The following is an 8,523-nucleotide window of genomic DNA, read 5'->3' as shown; positions in this document are numbered from 1 at the left end:
AAAAAAAAAAAAAAAAAAAAAAGCCCAAACTCTACATTTTCACCCCAATCTGTCTTCCCCATCCCTATTACCTGCTTTTCGGGCTGGGTGGCTTCATGCCAATATTGTTGCTGAGACTGTCACTGTTAGACATAGAACTGAACTGAGTGCCCTGTTCCACAAAAACCAGCCTTGATTCTCTGCATCAAGAGAGATCATCTGCATTGAGTTCATGGAAGGCTGACAGCAATCAAAATTTTGAGGGATCATAAACAAAAAGAATTCAGATTAATGGCCATAACTTATACTCTGTGTGCAGTACAGCACGGGGGGTGACATTCTGCAGGTCTCACCATGATTGTGGCACTAGGCACTAAGGCACTAGGAGAACTAACTGGTATCAAATAAACCAAAAACAAGAAGTCACGGGAATTAGAGAAGTGTTAATGTAATTTACTGTGGTGTGCACTGCTGCAGCAGGATTTTAGGGTGCTTTGCCAAGGGGCGAAGAGGAGCAGTCATAATATAAATGTTCGAGGCCTCAGATTGGGGAACAACGACCACAGCAGGGCCTCGGGCTACATGAGGCATGAAGGGGGCTGTGGCGGGGAGACAGAAGCCAGGGGCACGGGTACAGCTTGGCATAGCCGGCTGCAGCTTGGGCACGAGGGTCCCATGGAGGCGCTCGGGGCGCGCCCCGTCATCACCCCAGAGCGGGGAGGGGCCCCGGCCGCCAGGCCTGGCGCTGTGCGCGCTGCGAGGGCCGCTCGTGTCGCACTCACCCGCGCTCCCTCAGGCACGGCGAGGCCATCTTGTTTACGCGCGGTTGCCGGGGCGACGCGAGCTGCGGCGATTGGCCCAGCCCGGGCCACGTGGCGGCCCGAGGCCGCTCGAGGACTACATGTCCCAGCATGCTCCGCTCCGCGCCCCCGCGCCGTCAGGAAATGGCCGTCGGGGCGCGCCCCCTGTGAGGCGGCCGCCCCGCACCCCAAATCTTCCCCCGCCACAAGCGTTTTCCGACTGTTTAAAGGCGTTTTCAACGTTTAGGAAGAGGCATGGAGCAGAGCCTCACCCTCCCATGGCCCTGCAGTTGGAGCGAGGCCAAGCATGTCCCATTTTAGCCACGTGAACCGCTTCATTTTGACGCTTCTATGAGCTACCCCCCTCCCCCCCAAAAAAAACCAACCAAATTCGGTGCCTCTTTGGCAAGCACCTTCAGGCTCCATGGGACTGGCTCCCTGCAGCACGCAGCGCAGGGAGCAAAAAAAACCCAAACAGCTGCACCTTGCGGGAGACCCTAAACCTTAATCTCACCTTGCGGGAGATTTGCTTACTTGAAACTCTCTTGGAAAGAATCTAGTGGGATCCCTTTGGTTTCCCGAAGGAAGCAGCTCCTGGGGCAGGGAAGCATTAGCCTGCTCTCCGGGCCATGTTTCTCCATCGCGTTGTGGATGAGACACCCTGGGGGTGACTGCAGGGCCTGGCAAAGCGGTGCTGGTGCGTGAGCTGGTGAATCTTTTCCATAGAGATGTGGTTTTCTTTTGAATGGTGCCTGGAGGAGTCCAGCCCGTCGCACAGGCTGGCCACCTCACCTGGATGTGGCAGCCTGGCTCCATCTTTTGCCCCGGTTTGCTGGGAAAGAGGCTCATTGTGAGGGCAAGGCAGGGCCCTCGCTGAAACCTTGGCTGATTTGCGAACCCTCCCCATGACTCAAGGCCCGTAACAGCGATGGGGCAAAGGCAGAGGAGACACCCAAGGTGTCAACCATCTGCAGCTGCCGGCATCGCCGAGTGGCGCTTCGCTCCAACCCTGGCTTAGTTGGGGGAATTCACAGAATGGTAACGGTTGGGAAAGCCCACCAAGATGGGCAAGTCCATCCGTAAGCCCATCGGTGCCCATGCCTGCTCAGCCCTGTCCCTCCTGCGTGCGCTGCGGTGGTGCCCGCGCTCAGGGTGGGCGCCTGTGGCAGGGGTGGGCGGCGGGGCCGCGGGCGACGCTTTGGGGCAGGCCGGGCTGCGCGCGGTGCCCTGATTGGTGTGACGCTGCCGCGGCCGTCGCGCCAGGAGCCCGCTGCCGCTGCCGTCGCGGGGAGCACACGAGGAAGCAGCGCAGCGCACCCGGACGCCGAGCCCCGCCATGCAGTCCCCGCAGCGTGCCCGCCTGCTCCTTCTGCTCGCCCTGCTCGCCCTCTACTTGGTAAGAGAAGCCCATGGCCCGGGGGAGCCCGGGGAGCCCCCAAAGCTGGGGGTCCAGCCACATCCACCCGCCTGCAGGGTTCAGCAAGAGGGAGGAATGCTGCCCGCAGCCAGAAAGCAGAGCATCCTCCCTGCTCGTTCACCCTGTCCTATAGGAAGCTTTACACTGTGATCTCTAAAGGTTAAATAATTGTGTAGGGTTTTCTGTAAGCCTTTTCTTATCTGCCAGCAGTGCGTGTGCTTCCTCCCGCCTCTTGGGCTGCAGGTTGTTTTTCTTTCCCTTCGGGGAGATTTGATGGGACTTGATTTGAACGTGCACCCAGCCCTGCGCTGGTCATGCTCAGCTCTCCATGGGCCAAGGCCGTTTTGTGGCGGGCGGTTTTATTTGTGCTTGTGTTTTTGGCAAGGGGGTTGCTGTCTCAAGCAGCTCCTGCCACTGTTTCTCCAGATCGTTTGGGCCGCTATCACTCACAAATGTGGCAGGTGATGTGACCTGCTGCAGGCTCTGCCACCTGCATCTGCAGGGCAGGTGTGCCCATTTGGAGGGTAAACCCATGAGCTGCAGCCCAAAATGCACTGAAAGTCCCCAGCTGGGCAGCGGGGAGCAGTGCAAACAAGGGCAGGGTCCCAGGCGACCCACTTCCAGCAGAGGAGGCAGCGCTTGTCCTTGTGTTATAACCAGCTGCTCGTCAATCCACAGGAAGGACCAAGCACCTCAAGCAGAGTTATATACAGCTAGGGCAGCAGGAATTCAAGTAAATGCCTTTAATTAGGACGGAGAGGGCTTTAGGGAGGTAAGGGAACTGTTCTCAAATTACCATCCAGGCTCTTCTGCTGTTTCATATCCTGATAACCGCAGTGTTTCTGACTGTGGCGACCGTTGGGTCCTCCTGGGTTGGCCCTGACCACTTCCCTGCCAGCGCTGAGAGCAGCTCCAACGGCCACTGCCTGCGGCGCCTCGGGGAAGGGGGTTCTCCCTCCTCCCACCTTCCTTTTCCAGCACGAGGGGGTTAGCAGCCCCGAGTCCCCATCCCACATCCTCTGTCGGGTTTGCAAGCCCCCACATTCCCGTCAGCTTCCTCGGAGCGGTCTGGAGAGGCGGAGGCGGCTGCTCTCCTTCTGCCCCCCACATTTTCTACAGACACCGAAAGGCTAGAAACAGGGGCCAGCATGAAGCTTGTTTTGTACCCTCCATTGGAAAAAAGGATCAGAGAAGCAGTGGGTGAATTGCATGCAACTCAGGAAAAAGGGCCAGGGCTCAGGAAGATGCCTCCTCTCCCACAGGGAAGGGGCACAGGAATGCCCTCAGGCAGGGGCAGAGGTCACAGGGCTCCCCTCGGGTTCCTTTCTGCCTCACTTGCTCCTGAGGCCACCTGCCCAACAAGGCTGGGCAGGGGCAAGAAGCTGCTTTGAGGCTGGAATGGTTTGTGCTGCAGGTGCTGGAGATGCAACACAGCACAGTCTGACCGCCTTGGGGCATGATGCTGGCCAGGTCCCTGTCCCCAAATGGGCTGTTGTGGTGGCCTAAGGCCCCCCAGCTGAAGGGTAGTGGGGGCTTTCCAGTGTGCTTTTGAGAAGTGCCCAACTCTCCCGTTTGCTCTTCCAGCCGCTGGGCTGGGCCGAGGGCACCACTACGAAAGCCACGAGCAGTCCCCAAGAGCAACCGAAAGCCCTGGCCGCCCCATGCTGCAGCACGGCCTTCGTCTCCCTGGCGCTGGGCCTGGCTGCCGCTTTCTTCCTGCGGCTGGGCTGAGCCTGGGTGCAAACGGCCCCCGAGTGCCCTGGCCTGCTGCTCCACCCTGCGCAGACACCCTCGGGCCGGCGGCGCCGCGCCATCCTTGGACACTCACCACAAGGACCAGCCAGCATGATGCCAGTGCTCCCGCCTGCCAGTCCCTCTCCCCAACACACCAGCTGCTCCGCACCCGCTCTGCTGGCCCTGCGTGGGCACCTGGGCCGCACTGCAGCTCCCCTCGCGAGGTGCTGGCGAGACACGTTGACGCTGCAGCGACGCTTTGCACCGTGCGGGTGAAGCTGCCATGGCTCAACGTGCTCTGGCCACGCGTGGGGCAGCCCACCCAGGCTCAGGAGCAGCCGCGCTGCTGCCCAGGCTTTGAGAAATAAAATGCTGGCACCATAGCTCTGTGTCTGCCTCATCTCTGCCAGGTGTGCAGTTTCAGTGTGGGGAAATACCCACGGAGCTGGGGACAGCAGCCCCCCCCATGCCCTCCTGACTTCCGAGCCAAGAGCTGGGGATTGTCATGGGCTTCCTGACTGACCCACATGGGGATGGGACACAGGGGACAGGACACAAGGATGGCGCTGGGTGCCACACCCTTACCTCAGGGGCGGCAACACCGCCCCACGCAGCGCCCCCTGCGGGCAGCCCACCCCCCCGCAGCCTCCGGCCAATGGCGTGGCAGGGCGCCTACTCCCCACCAATTGGGTGCTGCCACCTGGCTGCTCCTGGCCTATCCTGGCTCGCCACTTCATGGAACAGGGTATATAAGAGTGGCCTGGGGACATGCTGGGTTACTGCATCACTGGTGTTTGGTGGAGGGCAGCTGGAGCATGGAGGGTCTGAGGGTGGTGGTACTTGTCATGTAGGCCGTGTGAGGATGACGGTACCTCCTCTATGGGGCTTGTGGGTTGTGAGGATGGAGGTACCTCCCCTGCAGGGCTGGTGGGGTGTGAGGATGGAGGTACTTCCTCTATGGGCCTTGTGGGGTGTGAGGATGGAGGTACCTCTCCTGCAGGGCTGCTGGCAGATGTTTAGCTTCAAGCCAGAGCTCTCTAGTGACCTCTCCGTGCTGCAACCATCCTCAGCATTTCTGGTCTGGAGAGCAGCCTGTGTTCTGCTGTGATGCTTGTGTGCCTTGAAAACCCAGCTGTGCTCTGGCTGCATGTCTGGCTCTCCTGGTGATGGGAATATCCAGCTTGTCTCACCAGGGACTTGGAGGGGACACAGGTGGTGGTGTTACCTGTAGTGATGCCAACACTGCCTGCTTTGAGAAGCCCCTTGCCCTCGATACGAATGTCTTGGTTATCTTGACGTGTTGGCTACCAAAGCACGTTCAGCTGAAGGGTTGAATGGTCCTGGAGCCCCTCTGCGCGGTGCTGTGACCTGCGAAGGCATCCCAGGGTGCTGGGGTCACCCTCCATACTGTGGTGACGCCCTCTCCTTTCCCAGTTTCCAGGGGGCTGATAGATCCACAACCTCTTTTATTTAGCACTGACACTGCGGCGGGCTGGGGCGGCTGAGGGCTCCATGAGCCTGTGCTCTGCCACCACCTGGCGGATGCCACGTGTGATGCTGCCTGCTCAATGCTGGCATCTGGGCATGGGCACGCTGACCTCTCGGATGGCACATGAGCGTCTGCCCTGCCTTCTAAAACCAGCTTGCGGCTGCTGCACGTGGCCTTTGGACACTAGATGGCACTGGGCTCGTGCCCAAGGAGCAGGAAGGGGCCTTGGCCGGGCTGCTGCAGGGTTCACAAGGGTGCCAGGCCCTGGCTTGGGGTATCAGCCCCTGGGCAAGGAGTGCGAGGGTCCCTGGGCAAGAAGGCGCCCACGCATGCGGTGCTGGCCCAGCGCGAGCAGCGCCGCATCTTACATACATACATAAATACAATTTGGAGCGGGAGGCTGGGGTGGGAAGGGGGCCTTGTGGGGCTGTGAAGGCCCCGTGTGTGCGGGGAAGATGCAGCCCACCACAGTGTGGGGGGGCTGGGGAGTGCTCCCATCCGTCCCGTGGCAATTCTTGGAGCCAAGGCCACGCGCGGCCCCTCATAGCACTTGTACGTCCCAGATCTGTGTGGGTCTTTCCTCTGCCATGTCCCAAATGATGGCGTGATCCTGGTCATACGATCGGCCACCTGCGGAGAGAGGCGAAGGTTTGGGGGGACAGAAGGTACCTTGTGAAAGGACGGTCTCTGTTCCTCCTGTTTCAGAGGGTGGGGAGGGGTTGGAGCTCCATCTTCCAGCCAAATCCCCCATTTTTGGGGGTTCCTTGGAAAAGCCGCCCCTGTGCCCTGGGTGAGGCCTCACCCTTTATATCCAAGATCATGTCCTCAAACATCTGGCTGTGGATTCGTCCCGCAGAATCGATGCTCCAGGTCTGCCGCGGCACGCGGTTCTCGGACCAGAGCACAGCCTTGGCGCCCTTCCCGGCGGGCCCAATGACCTGCAGGCTCATGTTGGGGGCAACCTAGAACGAAGCCCAGCCCCCAGGTCAGCCTGTTCCCATCCCTCATCCTTGCCTGGCGCTCGCCCTGGCACGGCTACTAGCATGACTTGGGGGTTCGGAACGCAGAGCGTTTCCCTGACCGTCAGATGCACCTCGTTTGGAGTGGGATACAGTGTGGGTGAAGCAGGAAAACCTCTCAGTGAGAGGTGGGCGTGATCAGGGCAATAAAAGTCATCTGAGGCTCTGTGCTTTAAGGCCTGAAAGATCGCTCCAGGGTGGGAAATAGGCAGGCAGGACATAGAGTAAGTTGGACACAGGCAGAGCAGGTCCTGCCAGGTGTCTCCCGCAGCCCTGGGGCTCCCCTGAACCCCCCCAAGTTTCTATCGGTCGCACGCGAGCCCTGACCTGGTTCTTGATCAGTCCTTCCTCGTAGAACCAGATGAAGCTGCTCTGGTCGCTCAGGCTCGAGACCACCACGCGCCCTGCCTTCATGTCCTCAACGTCATCGGGGACGCATAGGAAGCGCTCCAGCTCCTTGCTCCTGATCCGGAAATATATCCGTCTCTGAAAGAGAGAGTTTTTGCTCGCTTCTTTCCCTTGGACTCTGAATGCAGGCGTCTACTTCCCTCCCATCAGAGCTCTGTAGATCCATCTGTACAGGAAGAGAGGACCTGGCCTCTGGGCAGTGTCCCTGGCTGCCGCTAGGACACTCTGAGCAGCCCAGGCCAGCGGGGTGCCCCGGCAGTGCCAAGGGGACGGCCCTAACTCGGTGCTTGGCGGCTGGCACGGCCGCGGCTTTCCCGGACGGGGTGGCAGCGTGTTGTGCAACCTGCCCGCGGGGAGAGTTTCACCACGCGCGGCCGCTCCCAGGGTGGGAGCGCAGGGAGGGCTGCCCGGATTAGAGGGGTGCTAGTGATGGGCGGGCGGCACCTTTCATGGGCCAGAGCTGTCAGCACCGTTTTCCGAGGCCCTGCCCTGCCTGCACCAGGTCACCCAGAGCCACTAACGTGGGGCCGTCGTCATCGAGTGCTTCCTTGTGAGCTTTCCATGGCATCCCCAGAGCCTTCGTGTTGCTCCTTGAGGCCTCACACCCTATGCAGCCCCCTCCTGCCCACCAACCTCACGGGTCCCCCAGCTCGGCTGCTCTTCCCCTTGCCGCCTGCAGAGCTTGTGGGGTCACACCCCTTCTCCATCCTTTCTGGAGCACCCGGCGCGCTCTGCGCCTGTCTTGGGTTCCGTCATTGCTTGGGACGGCCCCGCTTACCTGGCGGATGGGGTAGAGGGAGCCCACGTGCTGGAGGCCGCTGTATGTCAGCCAGTTGGTGATCTCGGTGCAGTCCAGCAGCCACTGGCGACCGCGGAAGTCGCTGTGTTCGCAGAGCACCCAGCTGAGGGGCAGAGCGTGGTCACCCTGGGGCTGCCGGCGGGCAGGGAGCCTGCGGAGCCGGCCCCGCTCTCACTTACATCCCTCCTTTGACGCGCACCGACAGCACGTGGTTATTGAAGCCCTCAGCCTGGAGGCTCCGCACTTCGTTGTTCAGCTCAATCTCCTTCCCTTCGAAACACTCCAGGCCGTGCAGGAAGATGGAGGGCTCCGAGAAAAACTGGGGGGGAACAGGGCGAAGGGCCGTCTGTGTGAGGAGCCGGCCAGGAGGAGCTGCAGGTCAGGGTTGGGGCCGGCGGGGGGGCCATGCTTACCACGGGGACCTTCCTCAAGGAGCGGATGACCGTGGAGGAGAGGCAGCCCATGGCGCTGAGCGTGGGGTACTCGCCCTCGGACAGCACGTGCTGCTCCCCCGTGAACGCCTGCCCGTCGAACAGGGTCCAGCTGGCAGAGAGGAGCGTTCGCGAGGGTGACGGGGCCAGGCCCGGCCCCTGCAGCCCCCACAACCGCGGGGCCTGTCCCACCCCGTCCCTGCGCTCTTGCAGCCTCATGGCACCTGCAGGGGCAGCTGTGGGGGCCCCAGCGCGGGCTGCCCTGCGGGGAGGATGCTCGTCCTGCTCCCCAGAGAGCCTCCGTGGCAGCCCCATGCTGGCCGCCCCCTCCACGTCCTACCTGCCCCCGCGGACTCGGCAGGAGCGCGGCACAAAGGCGGCCGACAGGGCGCTCTGGTCGTCCTCAAAGGAGACGTGGACCCCGAGGAAGTCGGGCTCTGAGAACAG

General features: G+C 61.3%; 1 long non-coding RNA gene across 1 annotated transcript; it reads left to right on the top strand.

Moving 5' to 3' along the window:
- The first annotated feature begins 2,100 nt into the window (after positions 1-2,100).
- Positions 2,101-4,267, top strand: LOC112950908. Its single transcript, XR_003250088.1, has 2 exons — positions 2,101-2,175; positions 3,781-4,267. It is a non-coding gene; the product is annotated as an uncharacterized LOC112950908 (long non-coding RNA).
- The last annotated feature ends 4,256 nt before the right edge of the window (positions 4,268-8,523 follow it).

Source organism: Nothoprocta perdicaria, unplaced genomic scaffold (genome assembly GCF_003342845.1).
Source record: "Nothoprocta perdicaria isolate Ctin4 unplaced genomic scaffold, notPer1 scaffold_33, whole genome shotgun sequence".
NCBI classification, from domain to species: Eukaryota; Metazoa; Chordata; class Aves; order Tinamiformes; family Tinamidae; genus Nothoprocta; species Nothoprocta perdicaria.
This window is presented reverse-complemented; position numbering and strand designations above follow the sequence as displayed.